Source organism: Capra hircus, chromosome 6 (genome assembly GCF_001704415.2).
Source record: "Capra hircus breed San Clemente chromosome 6, ASM170441v1, whole genome shotgun sequence".
Taxonomy (NCBI): domain Eukaryota; kingdom Metazoa; phylum Chordata; class Mammalia; order Artiodactyla; family Bovidae; genus Capra; species Capra hircus.
Window position 1 is genome coordinate 37,634,811 of NC_030813.1, and position 25,256 is coordinate 37,660,066.

Sequence of the window (25,256 nt, forward strand, 5' to 3'; positions counted from 1 at the left end):
CAACATCCTCTGGATCATTGAAAAAGAAAGAGAATTCCAGAAAAACATCTATTTCTGCTTTATTGACTATGCTAAAGCCTTTGACTGTGTGGATCACTATAAACTGTGGAAAATTCTGAAAGAGATGGGAATACCAGACCACCTGAACTGCCTCTTGAGAAACCTGTATGCAGGTCAGGAAGCAGCAGTTAGAACTGGACATGGAACAACAGACTGGTTCCCAATAGGAAAAGGAGTACGTCAAGGCTATATATTGTCACCCTGCTTATTTAACTTATATGCAGAGTACATCATGAGAAACGCTGGACTGGAAGAAGCACAAGCTGAAATCAAGATTGCTGGGAGAAATATCAATAACCTCAGATATGTAGATAACACCACCCTTATGGTAGAAAGTGAATAACTAAAGAGCCTCTTGATGAAAGTGAAAGTGGAGAGTGAAAAAGTTGGCTTAAAGCTCAACATTCAGAAAACTAAGATCATGGCATCTGGTCCCATCACTTCATGGGAAATAGATGCGGAAACAGTGGAAACAGTAGCTGACTTTATTTTTTTGGGCTCCAAAATCACTGCAGATGGTGACTGCAGCCATGAAATTAAAAGACGCTTACTCCTTGGAAGGAAAGTTATGACCAACCTAGATAGCATATTAAAAAGCAGTGACATTATTTTGTCAATAAAGGTCCGTCTAGTCAATGCTATGGTTTTTCCAGTGGTCATGTATGGATGTGAGAATTGGACTATAAAGAAAGCTGAGCACTGAAGAATTGATGCTTTTGAACTTTGGTGTTGGAGAAGACTCTTGAGAGTCCCTTGGATTGAAAGGAGATCCAACCAGTCCATCCTAAAGGAGATCATTCCTAGGTGTTCGTTGGAAGGACTGATGTTGAAGCTGAAACTCCAATACTTTGGCCACCTCATGCGAAGATCTGACTCATTGGAAAAGACCCTGACGCTGGGAAAGACTGAGGGCAGGAGAAGGGGATGACAGAGGATGAGATGGTTGGATGGCATCACTGACTCAATGGACACGGGTTTGGGTGAACTCCGGGAGTTGGTGATGGACAGGAAGCCCTGGCGTGCTGCGGTTCACAGGGTCGCAAAGAGTCGGACACGAATGAGCGACTGAACTGAACAATGCATACAAGTCAAGAACAGACTGGAATCAGGACTAGCCATCCAGAATCACCCTGAAAAATATAAATGCATAAGACACTGGTCAATCCCACCTCTAGTGCAGTCCATCAGATGCCACAGATTCCTGTTTCATACTTCAGGATTAACATTGCAGGCACAGCTCTGTTGCTCTAGAATTTCCACCCAGAATATGGTCCCTCTTCCAAAATCAGACTTGCAGAATCTAACTGGGAATGTCAATTCAGATTTTTTTTTTAATGACCACTTACACAACCAAAAAAAGAAGTCTTACCATGGCTCTGCTCCCATTTCTCAGTCATTGTTCTCAGAGTAGCTCAGAGACCAGAGTTCCTGCAAATGCTGCCACCTTTGTGAATGGATATGGCATTCACAATTTCTGATGCTCTGACTCAGGAAAAGGAGAGCAAAGGATATGAAATTTGTGGGTGGATTTTATCTTTACCATCAGTGATAAGCAAAGAGAAGGGACAAAGATAATCTCTACTCCCAGGAAGGTAAGCCAGACATCTAAATCCCCCTGGGAAAGATAAACATAAAAACACCTAATTCCCAACATAGAATACCCAGCAGATTAGGACAATCACCTCTGAGGATCTTAGCACAGTGTCTTGCATGCCGTGCGTCCTCACCTACCTGTGAGAATGTAGCAGATCCTAATGAAACATCCTTTCATGAATGATTAAATGTTTCCCCATAATGGTCTTGCTCAGACCTCACTGCTTTCTCTAGTCCCCACTCAATTCAAAAGTGAAGAGCCAAGCATGCCATCTTTTCAGAAGTTGTTAGTGATCTTCACTGGGAACAAGCAGTAGTTGTGTTCAGATAGGGTGGTTGTGTGTAAGGCACTCAGACACTGTTCTTGATTTCCCTAGATTAATGCTGCAGGAAATGAGGTCTGGGGGGAGCAACTTCAGTGACTGCTCAAAGTGTAAATTAAAGATCTTCATTCCAGACTTGGAGAGTCATAACACCTGAGTGTGAGACCCCCCCCATCAGTTTTTAACGGGATTCATAAGTGATTTGTACAGACATGAAATTCTGGTGAGCCAAGTTCACCTAAGTCATTTTCAGCCTTGACTCCCCATTGGGAACGTTTGTGTGTTTTTTAGAACTACCACACCCTGTGTCCCTCCCCTACATACTCTGTCAGCTAGTCTTTGGCAGGGCCCAGGATCAATGATATCTTAACAAAGTGGCCCAGGGTATTCTGAGGCCAGGGTTCCCAGGCTTCCCAGGTTCATTTCTGGACCTAATACAGAGTCTGTTCCATAGGGAAGCCTGCTTTACATAGACTTGAATGGGGAACAGTCTGTCTCACGTTCTAGTGTTATAATAGAATGTAGGTGCCTCTAGGAGACAAATGCCTCCAAAGATAACAGAGGAGAAACCTAACATAAAGTTCATAAAAGAACTTTGTATATACATGGAGTTTTTCAGGCCCTGAAAAGCAATAGAAAAAGAGTCAGAACATGCAGGCCCACATGAGCCATGGGAAGCCTTTGGCTCTCATTCTGATGGCCATAGGTGATCACTGGAGCAGAAGGAAAATGCCCCTTAGATAATTTAGGACTATGATATGAGTGGAGCAGGAAATGTGCCTCTGTGACAGCAACAGACATAAATCTAGGCTCTTAATATAAATCCCACTGAATCAGAACTTCCCTAACGTTTTATACCCTAGCTCTTCTTCACCTTCAGACGTCACCACTGTGCTATCTTCTTTATTCATTCCCACCTCTCTTGATGAATGACTGTTGTCTCCCTTTCCTCACCTCCAAGGGCTCTTTCCTTTGCCTAAAGAAAAGGGGACCAGGTTCAGCTTAGAGAAGGCAAAATCTGCTTATTAAAAACAAAAAGGAACATGTTATTTATCCTAGTGAAACAACACTAGCTTTTCAGTTGAATCTGGCAGAACCCTTGAATCAGGTGAACAAAATTAACACTAGCTGTAATGGGACAGATTGATATTTGCTTGACCAATGTGCACATCATCATTGCTGGGATAGTTTTGAAAAAAAAAAAAAAAAAAAGCCAACCGAAAAATATTCATCTAATCATGAGAGGGTTAAACACACTTAAACCACATAAAACTATCATGTCCTGTAGTCTTGTGTATTTTAAACAGGAAGTCTTCCCTTGATGCGATTGGGAGCTCTCTTTTCTTTTTCAGAACTTTGGGTTATTCTATCCATATAGTAATCAGCTCTCATAGAAGGCAATGGCAACCCACTCCAGTACTCTTGCCTGGAAAATCCCATGGACGGAGGAGCCTGGTGGGCTGCAGTCCACGGAGTCGCTAAGAGTCGGGGACGACTGAGCGACTTCACTTTGACTTTTCACTTTCATGCATTGGAGAAGGAAATGGCAACCCACTCCAGTGTTCTTGCCTGGAGAATCCCAGGGACAGCAGAGCCTGGTGGGCTGCCGTCTATGGGGTCACACGGAGTCGGACACGACTGAAGTGACTTAGCAGCAGCAGCAGCAATCAGCTCCATTGGTTCCTTTTCATTATCCTTGTCTATGTAGACTGATACTGCACCCAGACAAGACCTAAATATTGCATATTCTCCTTCACTGCTATCCCAAGACCCGACCTCTCATTCAGTGGGAATCTTGTGTTATCAACATATCCCAAAATCAGTAAGACAAAAAGGGAACATTTTCAACATTTGCACATCAGTAATTCATGGTGGGAATTCTTTATGCTGTAAATCAGTGGTCCTCAACCTTTTTGGTACAAGGGACCAGTTTCATGGAAAAATTTTTCCACGGACCAAGTCAGAGGGGAATGGTTTTGGGATAATTCAAGCATATTAGATTTATTATGCACTTTATTTCTAGTATTATTACCTCAGCTCCACCTCAGATCATCAGGTACTAGATCCTGGAGGTTGGAGACCCCTGCTGAAAAGGAAGCCTGGATGGAGAAACTGGAGGGAAAGCAATGGGATATAAAAGAGGAATATCCTAAAGATCTAACTTTGGCTACCATTAGGAGAAAAGGAAAAGTATTAAAAACAAATGTGTTAGGAAGGCCCACCAGAAGTAAAAGTGAGTAAGTTCTAAATATATGGGATTTCAGCAAGAAAAAAGGACACAGCCCCTGATCCAGATGACAAATTTTACCTGAGAACCTGCCATTTCTTCCTCTTCTTCCTCCATTTCTAGGTTTCTTTCTCAGGCGATAGTATGAAGAGAAATCACACCTGTACATCTTTGAAGGCATCAGCATAGAACTTTCACCTGCTACCTGCACGCTTAGGGGCAGGAGGCCCTTAAAATGCAGAAAAGTCCACACTCTCCTACCCTCTGTCACCTGACAGATTCAGAAAAAAATAAGCTCCCACCTGGAGGCCAAAACATGATATTCCCCTTCTCCGTTTTCATCTACCCTTCTGTCTCCGTTAGCCACTAATGCAGTGATGGCGATGGGGCATGTGGTTTGCACTGACTTCACCCACCCACACAGACTCTATTACCTTTCTTCGAACCAAAAGCTGGACTCAAGTCTCACACCACAAAAATATCTGCGAGCCCTCCTGCATAACCCTGTATTCACTTTGGAATTGCCAAAAGAACGTAATTAAAACAAATTTATTTGTAGTCTCTACAAATCATGTTGTTTACCTGAAACTATGTTACACTTGAATCAAATACAATACTGTGTGTCAACTATACTTCATTTTTTAAAAAGTATTTTAAAATACTGCATTTTTTTTTTGCACTCTCCCAGACCAACAGAATCTGTAAAGGAGGTCACAGGTGATAGCAGTAATTAAAACTTACCATGCCATCTTTATTGCAAGCCTAGAGTGAAAAGCATCTTGCCTCTCAAACTTTAATAGGCATACAAAGTATTCCAGTACCCAGGGAAGAAACTGTGATTCTGCAGGCTGGAACGGGGTCCACAAATTGGCATCTTTATCAAGTTTCTTCCTGTGTCTATACTGCTCCCCAGACCCTTTTTTTTTTTGCAGCAGCAGCAGCAGTAGAGAAAGAAGTCACATCTCACCTCAGCCCCTTACACCTTATCTCAAAACAACTACTTTGGTTTCACTAAAGACCACCATTGTGGTCTTGAAGATCACATGTTTGGCTGGCAATTAAAAGTTTACAGAAGGCTAGTAAAGGCTGTAACACCTGAGTAAGTCTCTTTGGGAAACAACATACTAGAGAAGACTCCTGAGAGTCCCTTGGACTGCAAGGAGATCAAACCAGTCCATCCTAAAGAAAATCAACCCCAAATATTGATTGGAAGGACTGATGCTGAAGCTGAAGCTCCATACTTTGGTCATCTGATGCGAAGAGCCAACTTGTTGGAAAAGACCCTGATGCTGGGAAAGATTGAAGGCAGGAGGAGAAGGGGACAACAGAGGATGAGATGGTTGGATGCCATCACTGACTCAATGGACATGAATCTGAACAAGTTCCGGGAGTTGGTGACGGACAGGGAAGCCTGGTGTGCTGCAATCCATGGGGTTGCAAAGAATCAGACCCAACTGAATGACGGAACAATAGTAGATTATATTACAGTGTTATAATTCTATTATTTATATAATATATATAATTATATGATATATAATTGTATAATTTAATGTGATATATATATTAATATAATACAGTCATTAGTGCAATGACTACTTACATCTACTATGTGATTACAAGTGTTTACAAATAGGTTACAGTGCATTGTTTTGGAAACTTCACAGCTGTTATTGAAGTTAATCTTCACAATGCCCTGGGATTTGGGCACTGCTGCTGCTGCTAAGTCGCCTCAGTCGTGTCCGACTCTGTGCGACCCCATAGACGGCAGCCCACCGGCTCCCCCATCCCTGGGATTCTCTAGGCAAGAACACTGGAGCGGGTTGCCATTTCCTTCTCCAATGCATGAAAGTGAAAAGTCAAAGTGAAGTCACTCAGTCGTGTCCGACTCCTAGCGACCCCATGGACTGCAGCCTACCAGGCTCCTCCATCCGTGGGATTTTCCAGCAAGAGTACTGGAGTGGGGTGCCATTGCCTTCTCCAGTTGGGCACTAGGACTTTCATAATACCCAAGAGGATGTAGATACTGGGACTCACAGTTCTCTTCTGTTTCTCTATCATTGATTTTTGTTTTTTACTGTTTGCATACAAGAGGAGCTACCCATAGACAGCTGGAGGAATATGAACAGTAAAAGACCATCCTAGAAGTTCAGAGAGTTGTTTCTAGAAGTCAATTGCTCTGCATTTACTTTTACTTTTTCTAATAGGGCGCATAAAGATTTGGTGCATCCCAGTGACTCGGTCAGTCGAGAATCTGCCTGCAATGCAGGAGGTCCGAGTTCAGTCCCTGAGTGAGGAAGATACCCTGGGAAAGGGAATGGCAACCCACTCCAGTATTCTCGCCTGGGAAATCTTACGGACAGAGGAGCCTGACAGGCCGCAGTCCACAGGATCGCAAAGAGTCAGACATGACTTAGCGAGTAAACAACAACAACATAAAGATTTAAGTTTATAAGTAAAAGCCAATCAGTTTCCCTAACTGGATGTATTTTCTTATATTCCCATAAGCTATACAAGGTAATTTGTATTCCTCTCCATTGTCACTAAAATTTGATGTTATCAATTTTTGTTTTACTTCTTATTTAAGCATCTAGAAATTTGAGGTGCCATCCTATTATGGTTTCCCTGGTGTCTGCTGCTGCTGCTGCTGCTGCTAAGTTGTTTCAGTCGTGTCCGACTCTGTGCGACCCCAGAGACGGCAGCCCACCAGGCTCCCCCGTCCCTCGGATTCTCCAGGCAAGAACACTGGAGTGGGTTGCCATTTCCTTCTCCAATGCATGAAAGTGAAAAGTGAAAGTAAAGTCGCTCAGTCGTGCCCAACTCTTAGCGACCCCATGGATTGCAGCCCACCAGGCTCCTCCACCCATGGGATTTTCCAGGCAAGAGTACTGGAGTGGGGTGCCATTGCCTTCTCCGGTGTCTAGCATAAATAAATAAATGTGATGTATAAGAATAAATATTCTTCAGCCTTAAAAAAAAAAAAGGAGTGGGAGGTGAGAGGGAGGTTCAAGAGAAAGGGAACATATGTTTACTTATGACTGATGCATGTTGATGTATGGCAAAAATCAACAATATTGTAAAGCAATCATCCTTCAAGTAAAAATAGTTTTTTTAAAAAGAAAAAGGAAAAACAACAAAAAAAGGACATTCTTCCATTTGGGACAACATGAGTGAACTGGAAAGGCATACTAACTGGAAAAAGTCAACACCAAAAGGAAAATAGTATATTATCTCAATTATGTGTGAAAAGTGAAATTCTCTCAGTTGTGTCCAGCTTTTTTGTGACCCCAGGGAATTCCCCAGGCTAGAATACTAGAGTGGGTAGCCTTAATCTTTCTCCAGGGGATCTTCCCAACCCTAGGATTGAACCCAGGTCTCCTGCATTGCGGGTAGACTCTTTACCAGCTGAGTCACCAGGGAAGCCCAAGAATACTGGAGTGGGTAGCCCATCCCTTCTCCAGGGGATCGTCCTGACCCAGGAATCAAACCTGGGTCTCCTGCATTGCAGGCGGATTCTTTACCAGCTGAGCTACCAGGGAAGCTCACACAATTATGTGTGGAATCTACTAAAGTCCAGCTCACAAAACACAAGAAAGTATTCATAGATAGGAACTTGCCTGGGAAATGGGAGATGCTGGACACGAGTTACAAAAATTAGGTTATGCAGAATGAATGAACTCTGGAGATCTAAGTACAACCTGCTGAAACAGTAAATTATACAAGTATTGTATTTGAGTGTTGCTAAGATCCACGAGGCAGGGGTATGGGGACAGGAGGAAGAGGCTCAGATGGAAAAGGAAGAAGGACGTTTGGGGAGAACTCTCCAGAGAAAGAAAGGGAAAGAGAAGCACAGCCAGAGTGCCTAAATACCAAGGCTTTTACAAGCTCCACATTCACAAATCCCAGCCCGTTTGTTTTTCAGACACCAACACTCACTTAGGCAAGCCAGAGTCAAGCCAGGTATTTGTGGGTCCCGAATCTGCCTCTAGAGAAACAAAAGGCATCAGTCCGCAGTCCGCCAGCCTCTCAGGCAACTGGGCAACCCGATTAAGCTGGAAGTGTCCCCATCAAATGCCGAAGGCAGATTTCTTCCCGCTCTGAGAGGCGAGGCAATTTGAGCCAGAGTTAGTGGCTCCGGATAACCAACCCTCCTCTTTGGGCCCTTCCTTGGGTTTTGCCAACCCCATCTCAGAGCCTGGAGGTGTAAAAGGGAGCCTCGGGTAAGCTCCGCCTGTGCTCTGCCGCCCTCTAGCGGCTTCCGGCTCTAACGTCATCTCTCATCCCTTCCTCCGCCCTCCCTCCCTTTCACCAGCCTGGCAGCTGCGCTGGTCCACCCTCATTACACCTTGGTTTTTTTTTTTAATTCAGGAATATTGGACTTGACCAAAGGCCACTTGACAAAGACTATTTCTAATCATAGACAGAAAAAAGTAAATGACAAGAAGGAAAATGTTCTTTTATTGTGGTTGAAGAGATGAAAGTGTTAGTCACTCAGTTGTGTCGACTTTTAGTGACCCCCATGGACTGTATCCGCCAGGCCCCTCTGTCCAGTGGGATTCTCCAGGCAAGAATAATAGAGTGTATAGCCATTCCCTTTTCCAGGAGATCTTCCTGACCCAGGGATAGAACCCAGGTCTCCTGCATTACAGGCAGATGCTTTACCATCTGAGCCACCAGCTCTTGAACATGGGCTGGGTGTAATTACTCCTAGGGTTAGTTCTACCCTCACTTTGGTGGCAAGGCTCCTGTCTATGTGTTCACACTTTCTTAGTGTGTCAAAAAGAAAGATTTGTAATAGGATAGGTTTGCATTTGAATTCCAGCTTTCCCTCTTCCGGCTGTTGTGATCTTCAGGGAGTTTATTCTCCTCTTAAGCACTGTTTTTGCTAAGTGGAGATAACAAAATCCACTTTGCATAACTTTTAGAGGAAGACCTCCTGGAGGAGGGCTTGGCAACCCACTCCAGTATGCACATTATTTGTAGGCTCCTCCCGTGACCTCTTTAAGTCATCTTATGAAGGCTTTACAGCTGTTCGTATCCTTACCCGAGTACGTGGGAAGATTGCACTTTCCCCTCCCCTAAATGTACTTCGGGGCTTCAGTGGAAAGAATACACCTGTTAATGCAAGAGACATGAGTTTGAACCCGGGATCAGGAGGATCCCCTGGAGAAGGAATGGCAACCCACTCCAGAGGGGCCTGGTGAGCTACAGTCCCTGGGCTCTAAAAAGACTCCGACACAACTTAGCAACTAAACAACAACCAAGTTATTCCACATGTCAGCAACCATAGATCCTGTTTATTCTACCATCTAAACTTTAAAAAAACAAAAATCCAACAATTTTCCTTTCAATTCCCAGTGAACCTCCTAGTCAACCAGTCTCATCTGCACCCCTGTGACATTGTGCCAGGTGGTCTCTTTATACAAACTCAGCCCTTCCCAGATTCTATTTTCTGCAGCACAGCCATAATTCCCCCACTTAGAACCATTCCGCATTGCCCTTCCAGTGAAATCCTTAACATCACGCAGGACCCCGGGCTAATCTGTCTGCTCTCCTCTCTCTCACCCTCATGTTCTCTGCTGCAGCCCCCTGACTTTTCTTATTTCCTTCAGAATATAGTACTTCTTTTGTGTCCCTTCTTCCCACTGGCTCTTTAGTGGCAGGACACGTATGTGATTTACTCTCATGTGCTCATGGCCTAGAACAGCACTTGGAATATAGCAAGTTGTTGATAAATGAAAGCTCCTGTGTTCAGGACCTCTTACTATGTAAATAAATGAACACACACTTAGCACAGAAGAATTATCGTCCTACTAGAAAGAAACCCAGAAAGAAAATGATGATGGTTTTAAGAAGCTCACTAATATTGGTAATATTGCAAGTATAGTACCAGGATTCTATCATTTCAATTATCACTTTGATGATTCCACCTGTAAAGACTTACTAAATGTTTATTTTTTGAAGCTCAATCAATTGTAGACTAGGCCCTATTGTATTAATAAGAATTTAAGATTCATCAGTAAACAAAATTAATTTACAAATTTCTCTGATATGTGGAAGTTTATAGTCTTTGAGGAAGGTTGGAGAAGGAGGAAGACAATAGAAAAATGAAAATAACAAGCAAGTCAATTATACTATGTACAATTTTATACTATGTATATACTTATATACATAAGGCCATATATATGAGCTATAGGTATAGACAAAGTAAGGGACAGAATGAGTCGTAAGTTTAAATAAGATAGACTTGGCAGACCTCAGTGAGAATGTGCCATTCGAATCAAGACTAAATGGAGGAGAGAGAGTTAGCCTTGAGACCATCCAGGCCGTGCAAAGGCCTTAAAGCCTGAGCACCTGGCATGTTCAAAGCACAGGTAGGTCCGTGTGGTGGAGTAAACATCCAAAGTAATTTTTTTAAACAAGTCTGTGCAATATGTTTTAAGGTGTTTTTATTGTCTTTTTGTTTGTTTGTTTGTTTTGTAAACACCACCTCAAAGGTGATCCCCTTAGAAAGAACTTATGTTACTTGGAACCTACAGGAAATTGGATGGTGTTGCACTGAATCAACGCTACATGCTTTATAAGGAGTTTTCTTAGAACAAATGATGCCTCTACTAGCACTAGAGTTGAGCATCTCAGAGCCACTTCGTCTGTAAACCTATCTTTGCTCCAGTCTATAGTTGTGTGTCTGTTTCCCAGACAGACAGCAAGCTCTTTGAGGGCAAGGACACATTTCTTTCTTCTCTAGGTCCCCAGTGCCCAGCACAGGGCCTTGTTCTGGTGGTGGTGCTGCTGCTGCTAAGTCGCTTCAGTTGTGTCCGACTCTGTGCAACCCCATAGACGGCAGCCCACCAGGCCTCTGTCCCTGGGATTCTCCAGGCAAGAATAGTGGAGTGGGTTGCCATTTCCTTCTCCAGTGCGTGCAAATGAAAAGGGAAAGTGAAGTCGCTCAGTCGTATCCAACTCTTCGTGACCCTATGGACTGCAGCCTACCAGGCTCCTCCATCCATGGGATTTCCAGGCAAGAGTGCTGGAGTGGGGTGTCATTGCCTTCTCCGCTTGTTCTGGTGATGATGGTTGAATTGATATTATCTTTGGACACTACTGGGAAGTCATTTCTATCTCCTGGACCAAAGTTCCTGTGTGCATACATGTCACCTGCTAGCAATCTTGTTAAAATGAAGATTGTGATTTAGGTCTTGAGCTGGATTGAGGTCCTGCATTTCTAACAGGGTCCCAGACAGTGCTAATGATGCCAGTGAGGTGGAGGGGTGGAGGGGTGAGGGATCACACTGAGCAGCAAGATTGTAACTGACCATTGTCCTCAGGGCACTCACACTCCTTGCAACATACTTGCCTCCCTAACTGGGCTCCATTGGGCAGATGCCTCCCACATTTCCTCTTTGTTCCTGCCACAGTGCCCAATATCACCAGCTTATGGCCTTGCTACAAATTTTGAGTGAACAGACTATGATTTGATTACAAAAGATAAATAAAATTTTAAAACTTACTAACAGCATCATGGTGTAAACTAGAGCACTCTGAACTGGGAGTGCTGGAGCAGAAGGAATACCTCATCCTGCATTTATTTAAAAAGCAATGAAAGCAAAGCTCAAAGATGGCTTATGGGCAAAAAATGACCTATTGAGTTCTGGGAGACCCATTGAAATTCTCCCTCACTATTAGGGGTTAAAGTCACAAATTTAAGAGGTTTTGGGGTCAAGGAGGAATTTAACTATGAGAACCATCCCCCCCTCACCCCCTTGTGAAACAGGAGAGTTGGGTGTGGTCTCTGAAGACCTAGGGAGTGAATGTCTAAAGTCTTCTCTCCAACCTTATCTCAGTCTGTTCCTCTCTCTCCTCTTTTCACTCTATGTCCATTTATTTCTCTATCCAGTTAAACAAATGAGCACATGTATATGCTGGGCTATTCTGAAGGAGATCAGCCCTGGGATTTCTTTGGAAGGAATGATGCTAAAGCTGAGACTCCAGTACTTTGGCCACCTCATGCGAAGAGTTGGCTCATAGGAAAAAAACTGATGCTGGGAGGGATTGGGGGCAGGAGGAGAAGGGGACGACAGAGGATGAGATGGCTGGATGGCATCACAGACTCGATGGACGTGAATCTGAGTGAACTCCAGGAGTTGGTGATGGACAGGGAGGCCTGGCATGCTGCGATTCATGGGGTCGCAAAGAGTCGGACACGACTGAGCTACTGAACTGCATTGAACTGATATGCTGGGCTAAGACTGTTCCAGGCAGCAGAGTTGCCAGAATGCCTAAGATCCCTGCTCCCCTTCGGTTTTCAGGTTTTGCAAGCCATTCGGTTCTAACTCCCTATCCTGAACTGGCTTAAGTCTTTATCTCCTTTTCCCTGCCATGAGTGATATTATGGCTGAATCATGCCCTCTAAAAAGATATATTGGGAATTCCCTGGTAGTCCAGTGGTTAGGACTCTGCGCTGTCACTGTTGAGGCTGCGGGTTCAGTCCTTGGTGTGGGAACTAAGACCTACAAACCATGCAGCAGGACCAAGTAATTGATTAATTAATTTGAAAAGATACATTGAAGTCCTACTTCCCAGTACCTGTGAATACGAACTTATTTGTAAATTGTCAATTGCAGATGTAATGAAATTAAGATGAGGTCATTAGAACAGGCCCAAATCTGATTAGTATCTTTCGAAGAAGAGCCAGAGACATGGGAGAACGCCCAAGGGGAGGCCTGGGCACCCACCTGTGGTACTTAGTTGTGTACATGCATTGTGTGCACAAAGTTGCTCTGTGGACACATAACATTATGTATCCACAGTTGTGTATACACATTGCGTACCCAAAGTTTCTTTGTGGACACTATATACACTGTTGTATATATGACTGAGTACCCAAAGTACTTCTGTGGGCACATATTACATATACAATTGTTATTATGTGCACAGGAACTTTGTGTACCCGTATTCTGTACACAGCTGCATACGTACATGCTGTCCTTGTTTCGGGGGAGGTGCTGGCACTGATTCAATCAGTACCTTGGGTAATGTGACTCCTATTGTTAAATCAGTCCCTATAAATCAGGTGATTCCCAGTAATTCAATCAGCACATTTTATCACAAGGGGTACAGCCAGGGAGGGGTCCCATACTCCTTAGAGATATGTGTGTCCATTGTGTGTGAGCATAAATTTTTGCTCAGTCAACTGAGAGTATGTTGCAGACATCTTACCTCTTTATCTGTTTAAACAAAATGTTAAGGTATTCTCCTGTGGTTGTGTCTAAGTTGTGTCTGACCCTTATGACCCCATGGACTATATTTAGCCTGCCATGCTCCCCTGTCCGTGGGATTTTCCAGGCCAGAATACTGGAGTGGGCTGCCATTCCCTTCTCCAGGGGATCTTCCTGACCCAGGGATCAAACCCGTGTCTTCTGAATTGCAAGCAGGTTATTTACCGACCGAGCCACCAGGCTTTCTCTCATATAGCTACAATTCAATGATCAAATCAAGAAACTGACACCATTCTATCATCTAAACGACTACGGAACAGCAATTACAATAATGACTGGGCTGTCGTGGTGATCTGGGGAGAATGACAGTGCCTATTTGGGATGAGGGACTGATCCCGCGCCCTGGAGGACTGGCTAGCTTAAGAACTCTACTTGTCAACCTCTTCCCTGACGAAGCAACAGAGGAAAAGAAGGTGGCAGCAGACCCTGAGGCATCTGCTAGAAAACCAGGCACACCCCATACCGTGAGGTGCTTAACTGTAAAGCGCTTAATGAGAAACTGAACTTAATTTCAAGAGTCTTCAGTTTGGGAGTATCAGAAATCTGGGATTTCTAGTAAAAATGTGTTATCATTGGTGAATGTGATATATCCTTGCTGGATTTTAACTTTCAGTCACAATACACTGTGTATTGTCTCTGGAAAGGATGATGCAAGTACATGATGACACAGTAAGGCGATTTTTTAAAATTCTCTTATCCCCAAACCCCAACATTTCTTCACAGCTTTATTGAGAATTATTTACACACCATTAACTTCAGTCATTTAAAGGGTATGACTCAATGGTTTTTAGTGAGTTTACAGAATTGTGCAAATATGACCACAATTTTAGAACAAGTTCATTACCCCGAAAGGAAACCTTGTACCTGTTAGCAGTCTCTTCCCAGCCTAACCCTAGACAACCATTAATCTACTTTCTGTCTTATGGATTTGCCTATTCTGCACATTTTATATAAATGGAACTATACTATTTGTGGGTTTTGTGACTGGTTTCTTTCACTTATCCCATACTTTCTAGTTCATCGATGTTGTAGCACAATGTCCAACCTTGTAATTTTTGGATGCCATCTGCATGTACCAAGTAGTATATATCATTTACTGATTTTCATCCCCCTCTCTTCACATAAAATACCAAGTCCATTCTTTTATTTCTATCTCACTGTCTTCTTTGTAACTTCTAATGAATATACCAGTGTTGAACCTCATGGCATCCCCCTGCAATGGTAAATTCCAGTCCTGACATTTCAGACAATCCCACCAGTTCCTGTAATCCTCCTCTCACACCATCATTAAAAATGAAGCTGCTTACAAAAGCTGAGCCAATAACAACAATCACTTTATTACTCAACCCTTCCCTCCTACAACCAAATGAAGGTTTTATTCTCAGGAAACAGTGACGCCACCTCAAGGGCTCACTAGCCACACCAGTGACGTCCTCATCTGGGCTTCTCCCAGGAGAGATGGTAGTCACTGCCTTGCTCCTCAACTAAGGGCCATTATGATAAATCCAAAAAAGAAAAATGCTCTCTTTCTTGTGCTTATTTATAAACAAATGGGTCTTTTTTTTTTTGGTGGGTTTTTTTTTTTTTTAGGGAAAAATTTAAATATATTCGAAAGCAGAGAGAGACTACTATAATGCAGTCCCATTGCCTAGTTTCAGTGATGATCAACCCTTGGCTAATCTTGCTCCATCTGACCTTCATCTCCAGTCCACACCTCCTTTACCAGAGGCTTCTCCCTAAAACTCTTTCCAAATATTTACTTGGACACTCCTCTCCTGTTGTCCTATAGAGCTGGTTATTTTAACTTTATTTGCAGTAGACGTTTGGGGAGCACAGAGCACATTACTCTGTGTCCAGCACTGGGTCCTGAGGACACAAAGATGAATAGGACATTGTCTGGGCAGTTTACACACCAGGAACATGAAACACAAATATTCCATTTGATTATAATAGGAGGCTGGGAGATGGACAAAATTGGTTCCTGACACAGCTTCACACAGGCGACAGTGGGGTTTGTAAATAAAATCATTACTAGCAATCACATGCCAGAGTGGGGGTAACATTTCCAATAAAGATGCTGGCATGGAAATGCTTACATGGTATTATTTTTAAAAGGTTAGAGGGGGTTAAATGAGTTGCTACAATAAGGTGGGAGTTGGTTAAAATGTGAAAGCAGAGCCATTTCTCTCATTGATCAGGCATATTGGGCATGATTTGCAGCCTGGGAAAACCGGACAGCAAAACCACCATGATAGATCCCTGGTGTTCCACATTGTCCCAATCCCCCACTGAAGCCTCAAAATGTGGAGCCTGAGATCAGCTGGAATGGGCAAAGAGAAAGGGTTGGGGAAAAGGAAATATAAATTAGGAGACGCAGGTCTCCTGCCATCTGAGCCACCAGGGAGGCCCAAACAGAACCACGTGGAGATGCCGGGGATCGAACCCGGGGCCTCATACATGCGAAGCATGCGCTCTACCACTGAGCTACATCCCCTGGTGATATAAATTGACATCTCCACAAATGAGTACCAACCTCACAGGTATGAGTCTAAGTTAAAATGTATGTAAAATAGAAATTTGTATGTAACCAACGATAAATGGGAAGAACCTGGGGTGTCTGTGTAAAACCATGAAGAAGCTTCACTTGCCCAGGGGCTAATACAAGCCACCTGGTCCAAGGCCACTGTGTCAGGGAGAGCTCTTTGGAGAGGCAAGTTTCAGGCGTCAGACCTGAATCATCATTTCCTGAACAAACTGTCCCCACAATGAATGATACGGATCTTCCCCTGCTCAGTTACTCACAAAGCACCAAGATGTGCTCATGCCTGCAGGTCACTCGGAGGGCCAGAGCTTTGATCAGCCGGCAGGAACCAGGAGAGGCTCCCATTTCCTGCACATTTTGAAGAATGAGGAAGAGGCAGGCAGATGAAGAAAAAGGTCTTGGGTGAGGGCATAAATATAAGCCAAGGCATTGAGGCATGAAGCAACATGGCCTGGTCATGAAGCATTTTAGCATCAGTGGAGGGTGAGGACCAGACAAGAGGTGTGGAGAGAAGAGGCAGGTGAGACAGGCAAGGCCAGGTCTTCCCTTGTCTTGTCAAAGAATAGGGGCTCAGGTGAAGGATTAGAAACAAAGGAACTTACACAATCAGGCTTGCATTGGACTGATCTCTGTGGAAGGTGAACTGGAGCAGAGCATCCAGGTGGGAATGTGTTGTACAGTGTAGGGCTGAAGGGAGGCATCCCTCAGCCAGTTCAGAACAGTAACAGGGTTGTTAGGGGCTGAATTGTGCCCCCCTCCCAAATTTCTTAGGTTGAAGTCCTGACCCTCAGGATCTTAGAATGTGATTGCACATGGAAATGGGTCTTTAAGGAGGTGATTAAGTTAAAATGAGGTCATTAGGGTGGCCCCTAATCTTCATTAGGCTTCCCAGGTGCCTGCAATGCAGGAGACACGGGTTTAATCCCTGGGTCGGGAAGATACCCTGGAGGAGGGCCTGGCATTCCAGTATTCTTGCCTGGAGAGTCCCATGGCCAGAGGAGCCTGGCAGGCTACAGTCCAGAGAGTCACACAGAGTCTCACATGGCTGAAGTGACTTACTTAGCACACACACATTCACTAATGCAATATACCTGATGTCCTTAAAAGAAGAGATTAGAGGGAAGACACAAGCAGACAGAGGGAAGACCAAGTGGAGAAACAGAAAGAAGATAGTGGGCCACAAGCCAAGGAGAAGAAACTAACTCTGTTGACACATTGCTGTCAGACTTCTAGCCTCTAGAACTGTGAGAAATAGATTTCTGGTGTCTAAGCCAAGCAGTCTGTGGAGCTTTGCTATGGCAACTCTAAGACAGTAATACAAAGGGGTAATAGAAGGTGGACGATGGTCAGAAAACTCAGCAAGACTTGTTGATGACAAGTGAGGACAGAGAAGGAAGAAGGCTAGAAGGCCTGCTAGATTTCTCATTTGATGAGATTCATGGGGACAGCTCAGTTCAGTCACTCAGTCGTGTCCGACTCTGCGACCCCAGGGACTGCAGCATGCCAGGCTTCCCTGTCCATCACCAACTCCTGAACCTACTCAAACTCATGTCCATCATGTTGGTGATGCCATCCAACCATCTCATCCTCTTTCATCCCCTTTAGTGGGGGCTTAGTCACTAAGTCGCGTCCGACTCTTGTGACCCCATGGACTATAGCCTGCCCGGCTCCTCTGTCCATGGGATTCTCCAGGCAAGAATACTGGATTGGGTTGCCATTTCCTTCTCCAGGGGTTCTTCCCGACCCAGGAATCGAACCCGGGTCTCCTGCACTGCAGACAGATTCTTTACCAACTGAGCTATGAGGGAAGCCCCTTAGTGGGGGCAAGGGCTGTCAAATGTGACAGAGATCCTGAAGAAGGAGGCATTCAGGCTGAGTTATATCTGAGAGCCCATGAGTGGAAAATGCACAGTTGAACATTGAATATTGAGTCTGAAACATTTCACAGAGTGGGAACCAGGATTCTTGACCCATGTCTGAGACTGATATCTTGTGTGCTCTCAGAGTTTATTTCCTCAACCTTTAAAGAAAAAAAATAAAGAAAAGATGGGATAATAATGCTTTCCCTTTTACCTCGGAAAGTTGTTGAGTTCAAATGAAAGGAACATCAAAGGATGACTTAGAAACTTTACTGAGTTCACTTAGTAAAGTTTACTGAGTTTCCTAAGAGCAATTTGCCTCAAAATGACAAAGTTTTGTAGGTGTGAATTATTTATCAAATCCTGGATCTGGTGGTAAACTGTCCAAATCCGTCTTTTGTTGTGTTCTGTTTATCACCAAAGGCTATAACCACATGATGGCAATTTGTGTTTCTAAAAACTTAATCATACTGATATATAATGCTATCTAGTGATAAGGGCTGATGTAACAATTACATGCATTTCTGCAAGATTTTAATAATAGAAGTATTATAAATCAGAAATAAGTTGTTTCATTTGAAACATTTAGTGAGTCAGAAAGAAATCAGAGAAGTAACGAGCTAGAACTTCTTAGATGTTATTGCTTTGATTGTTAAAATCATGAGATAATGGTTTTGGCATCAATATCATGTGATATTATCACAAAAGCATAGATTATAATAATCATAATCAAAGCAAACCATGGTGTGAAATAATTTGTAAACTATTTGAGACTAAGAACCTAAACACTAAAAATGAAGTGGTATGACTACTTTTCACCATTAGAGGGAAGCAATCCACTGCAACAAATAAATTTCACTCTTGGGCTTCCGGGGTGCCTCAGATGGTGAAGAATCTGCCTGCAATTCTGGAAACCTGGGTTCGATCCCTGGTTGGGAAGATCCCCTGAAGGAGGAAATTGCCTGGAGAATTCCATGGACAGGGGAGCATGGCAGGGGGCTACAGTCCATGGCGTTGCAAAGAGTTGGACATTACTAAGTGACTAACATACTTGGGGTGTTACTGCTGATTGGGCAGAGAGCCTTAAATGATTCTTCTAACATGCTAGATTACAACTTCAAATTCCAATCAAAGAAGGAAAGCCCTTTTTATGTTTTATATAACATTGTTGGCTATAAAGATAATATGCATCATTCCTCCAGAGGCTGTTGCAGAACCCCAAAAAAACAGAAACTGGTAGAATTTCAGAGGTCTTCCATCTTACCAGAAATCTAGAAAGTAATAGGTGTGAAAGTTTTCCTTTCTAGTCCTCTGGGAGAACAGACAGTCCTAAAAATAAAAATACTTGGTTAACTGATAACTCACTAAGTATGAAATAGTACATAAGTAGGGAAACCCTCATAAGTAACTTCATCAAATTTTTTAATCCATAAAAAATTCAGTCTTTTAAAAAATTTTAATTATACTAATACATGCCAAGAAAATTTGGAAAACATAAAACTATGAGAAGGAAGATAAAGATTAACTATTACATTATTGATCTTTTTATCTATTTTCTTAAATGGTTACTTTCCTAAGTGACTATATTTAATTAAGACAGTACCGTAAATCTTTTTTAGAGTAAGGAAAGGAGGATAATGGACAGATAAGTTAGGTATATAGATGGGCAAGAAACTGTCTCAGTAGTTTCCAAAGCTGGCTGATACTCAAAATTACCAAATCGGAATTTATTGATGGAGAAAGAGAAGAAGAAGAAGATGGATTCCTGAGTGTGTGTGTGTGTGTGTGTGTGTGCACATGTGAATGTTTGTTCTGTTTCCTAGCTGATAGTTTAGAATCAACTTGTGGAGGCCACAAAAAACATAGTGTCTGAATGGTAAAGAACTTTCATTAATCCAAATTGCGGAAACCAAATTGGAATTAAACTGCTTTTCAAAAAAATCATTTTGCAATTGGTAAAATTGTGAAAGGTATACAGTTGACACACTGACAACTTTAATAATACACTTAGGTCTGTGATATTTTATTAGAGAAAAAAGTTTATTTGAAACTACTCGACTACTGAGAACAATTTGTCTCTGGAAGTATATAAAGATGAACAGACTGTTGAACAAAGAAATGAGAGTTCTTATTCACTAAAGACCCTCACCAAAAAAAAAAAAAAAAAAATGCACCTCACAGCATTTCTCGGCCTGTCACTTATGTTACAAAGGAAGATTATTCTCCAAGAAGATAAAATTGAAACTTTAAAAACATTTTTTTAAAAGAGCAATGAATCTAAGAATTGGCTCTTTGAAAAGATTGACAAAACTAACAAACCTTTAGCCAGACTCACTGAGGAAAGAGAAGGGCCACTATGATATTGTCTGTCAATTATAATTTTGTAACAAAATGGAAAATAAAGAAAAGCAACTACTGTGGGTTTCAGATACCACTGAGCTATTGAAGATTTAAAAGATGTTTAAAGGTAGTCATGGGTGTTATCAACAATTCAGGAGATGTATGGGGGCAGACAGGCCAGAATTCCAAATTTATTCTCCCAGAGAAAGAACTGTCTGGTTGGAGAGATTCAGAGTTGAGACTTGGATTAAGTATGAAAGTGAAGTCGCTCAGCTGTGCCCGACTCTTTGCAAGTCCATGGATAGTAGCCTGCACTAAGCTCCTCTGTCCATGGGATTTTCAAGGCAAGAGTACTGGAGCGGGTTGCCATTTCCTTCTCTAGGGAATCTTCCCAACCCAGGGATCAAACCCAGATCTCTCACATTGTAGACAGATGCTTTACCGTCTGAGCCACCAGGGAAGTATGAAAGGGAGAGGATCTTTATCATTCACAAGCAGCCAACACAGCATTCATGTCAGGAACTTCTGAGAACAAAGTCCAATACTGCATTGCCAGTATGGAATCTTCACCTGCCTCTACCAGTAGTACAGGTCAGATATAGCCAGGGACCAGAGAGCCTAGAAAACTCTTTCTGAAGGCCAAAAAGAAATCAGGGCTTTTTAAACAAGCAATGCGGTTATCAATGTTATCCGCGGACCAGCATCATCAGCATCACTAAGAACGTGTTCAGTTCAGTTCAGTCGCTCAGTCATGTCCGACTCTTTGCGACCCCATGAATTGCATCATGCCAGGCCTCCCTGTCCATCACCAACTTCCGGAGTTCACTCAAACTCACATCCATGGAGTTGGTGATGCCATCCAGCCATCTCATCCTCTGTCGTCCCCTTCTCCGCCTGCCCCCAATCCCTCCCAGCATCAGTCTTTCCCAATGAGTCAACTCTTCACATGAGGTGGCCAAAGTACTGGAGTTTCAGCTTTAGCATCATTCCTTCCAAAGAAATCCCAGGGCTGATCTCCTTTAGGATGGACTGGTTGGATCTCCTTGCAGTCCAAGGGACTCTCAAAATTCTTCTCCAACACCACAGTTCAAAAACATCAATTCTTCGGTGCTCAGCTTTCTTCACAAAAGCAGAATTTTGGGTCTCACCCAAGAACCACTGATTCACATACTGCATTTTACATTTATGTTCCCAGCCCCAGTAATTCTATGTATTTGAAGTTAGGTCTTCTAGAGCACCTAACCCATAGTTAGATGAGTGAATGGTGAGTGAATGGCAAAAAGCATTACCAAGGTGAGGTGAAGTGAAAGTCGTTCAATCGTGTCTGACTCTTTGTGACCCCATGGACTATACAGTCCATGGAATTCTCCAGGCCAGAATACTGGAGTGGGTAGCCTTTCCCTTCTCCAGGGGATCTTCCCAACCCAGGATTGAATCCAGGGCTCCCTCATTGCAGGCAGATTCTTTACTAATTGAGGTATCAGAGAAGCCCATGACCAAGATAGACTTGTTAACTAAAAAGTTTAGAAGGACCTTCAGCCTGGGGCTTCAGATGTAAGCACAGAGTTACCTGAATCTATAGATTTATCAAACATTGCCAAAAGATAAGAGTACTCAGATCTTAAATAGTGCTTGAGATATAGAAACAGTTATATTTTTATTCTTTGTTTGAATTGATAACAATTAAATTAATTTTTTTTTTTTTTTAGAAACTCCCTTCTCAGAAAAAAAGGGAAAATACTCACTCAGCTCCAAGAAAATCATGACTACAAGTGCAGGGCTCACAGTGTTCTGGGCATTCCTCCACCCTCTTCACACATCCTTTCTTCCTTGAATTTAATCCTTACCTGGATTCAACCAGCCTCCATTTTCATAACTTGTATTTTGCTGTATCTTACTCAAGCTGTTGGGCATTAACTTTCTAATTTTAGAACCAGATTCTATGGGACTCGGTGGAATATATTTTGATAGTTCTCAAATTTTAGACTCACTTAGAAAGCTTTTTTTAAAAAACGTAAACTTTTGATTGATATTCCCAGAGTCTCTGATTCTGAGGGTCTGGGATGGGACTTGGAGATCTATGTTTTTAACAAGTACCTTAGGTGAATTTTCCAAACATGAACCACAATCATACTTTGAGAATAGTGGGCCTGGTTGTTAATGATCACTTCATATTCATACACAGACTGAGACAGACTGGGGCCTGGGACCCTTGGCTGCAATGCTTGCCCCTGGACAAATCCCTCCTCCAGCAACAAAATACAAAGAAACTATAAGGACTAAAATAATTGTGTGCCTAAACAGTTGGGGCAAATTATGGACAGAAAGATACAATACCCAACCACCACTTCTGAAGAGCCAGGAGCAAAATCAGGGTACTGTACATGCCCCCTGCACACAACACCATCTAAGGGGTGGCAAACCACTTAAGCAATCCCTCCGGCCCAACTCCTGGACATACCCCTACCCTCACCCCATATAAAGAACAAGCTCGCCCCCATCATGGCCCCGAGGGAATGAGCATGTCCCTTGTTCCTTCTTTTTGCTCCCTCCTGGGGCAGCACGGCCCCCTTAAAGCCTTGACCGAATTTCTTTTCTGGCCTCTAGTCAATTTTTTTTATCGAAGTGAAAGTGTTAGTTACTCAGTCGTATCTGACTCTGTGTGACCCCATGGACTGTAGCCCGCCAGGCTCCTCTGTCCATGGCATTCTATTGATTGGGGAAGGCCAAGAACCCTGGTCAGTATCAAGACCACCCTCCAAGGAGTGATGATGGGTTAATTAGAACAGTTCCAGAGATGTGCTGGCTGTATAAGCGCTTCTGATGCCAATGAAACCCAGGTGAGCTAGGGCACAACTCTTAGAAAACTGCCTAGTGAATCATAGCCAACAAAGATGTTTCTCTGGCAGGAGGTGTCTTGAAATTGACTCCCTACCACCCAGAGAGACCAGTGACTCACAGTACTACCCATTTGGAAATGATAAAATTGAAAGCATTTTCTTTAAGACAGAGAAACATCTATATAAATGTAAACTCTTAACAAGGTAAGGTTAGGCCTGAAATATAAGACATTTATATTCTCCAGTAATTATGTATGAATATGTAAGGAAACTGTCCAAACGTAATACTGGTAGAAGCAGTGAGTTGCACAATTATGCAGTTAATGCTGTGATTTTATTTAGGGATATTATAAAGCTGTGACAGTTATTAGATGAAGGAGAACACAACCAAGTTCATCTCAGGTGCTTGGTGGTTAAGCCAGAATGCCTCCCACTTACTATGGAAGGGCTGGGTGACATTTAATGGCATTACACCTCGCTTGTGTGCACATGCACACACACACTGCTGCTGCGTAATAAGAAATGTGATGGCTCAGCATGTCAGGTACATCAATGACACTCACTCTAATAATGAAAGCACATTAAATTCTAAATCCTCTGCACCTTTATTTGAAAACAGAGGACACCTGATAATCGCTAACCTCAGTTGGGTTCTTTTAATGTGCAAAACTTTTCTCAAAGTGCTTTATCTATATTAATTAATTTAACTCTCAAAACAACGGTAGATGGGTATACTCTTACTTCCAGTTAGTGAGGAAATGGAAGGCAGAAAAGCATTGAATGACATGTCTGAAGTCACATGAGGAAGTAGCTACAGGCAGTCTGGTTCTAGAGTCGTTTTTATTTTGCACAGTCTACAACTGGTTTATAAAACAGTATTTATTCTAGATACAAATCCTTTGCTGATTACATGGATAGGAAATGCCTTTTCCTATACTACGGTTTGCCTTTTCATTCTCTTAATGTTCTTTTGTTTAACAGGATTTCTTAATTTTACTGTAATTGAATTCATCAACCATTTCCTTTATTGTTAGAGCTCTTTGTACTCTAAGAAATCTTTGCCTACCATCAAATTCATGAAATAGTCTCCTATGTTATCTCCTACAAGCTCTATTGTTTAACCTTTCAAATTTACTTAGAAATGATTTTTGTGTTTGACATAAGGTATATGTCAAAACTTTTTCCCATACAGATATCCAGTTTTTTAAAATCAAAAGACTTTGTTTATTAAAAAGACTATACTGTCTCCATTGTTTCACAGTTCTACTTTTATAATAAATCAAGTGTTCATCTAAGAATGTTAACTCATTTTAAAATATCAGATTGGCATAATTAGTGCATAAAAATTATACTAGAATACTGTTTACACATTAGAAGACTTTACTAAAACTCTGATCATGATATTCTGATCCCACAAATATTTAAATTTGGATGTATCCGTCTAGTGGAGAGGGTGAAACTCCATGTATTGTGCAACGCAGTTGTGCATTGCTTCATGCAATGTCCCATCGTAGCTATATTCTATTTCAGACTTTTCCAAATTGATGTGAAAAGAGTTGTTCTTTGGGGGCCAGGTTGGGCAAAATTAGAGGAGGGTTTAGAAATATATGTGGAAAGAAAATCAATCCTTTACCACATAAATTCATATGTTCATGCCACAGAGTGTGACTGGTCTCTTTTCTACCCTAGGGTTTTTCTAAATTTTCAATGTGCTAATAACTAGGGTGTGACACATTAACAAGCATTTCCCAAATTTGTGTGACCACAAAGCCCTTTGATGTCAAAGCACTTCACTCTCAGCCCAGCCTTCATTCACTGTTTAGTCAAGAGAAATCATTAAGTTCCAGCCATCAAACCCATAAAGCCACCTGCATCTGACCTCACACCTTCTTCTTCAGGTAACTGGGTCACACCCCCCAGTGGAAGGAGCATCTCTTTACCTTGCTCCATTTTCACTTGCTTCCTCTGGACTTGGCTCTGTCCTCTGCATCCTTCCCCTTCCTGGTGGCTGGTTCCTCCCCAGGAAAACCTAAACAGACTTTATATTGCCCCACCCTTTGAGAAAAGACGTGAGGAATTTAAAATAGTACAGCTTCTCTGGAAAATACCTTGACATTTCTTTAAAAACAAAATATACATGTATCATTGTTGTTGTTAATCACTAAGTCATGTCTCCTTGTGACTCCATGGACGGCAG

General features: G+C 42.5%; 1 non-coding gene across 1 annotated transcript; it reads right to left on the minus strand.

Annotated features, from left to right (window-relative positions):
* Positions 15,901–15,972, minus strand: TRNAA-CGC. The gene has a single exon. It is a non-coding gene; the product is annotated as a tRNA-Ala (tRNA).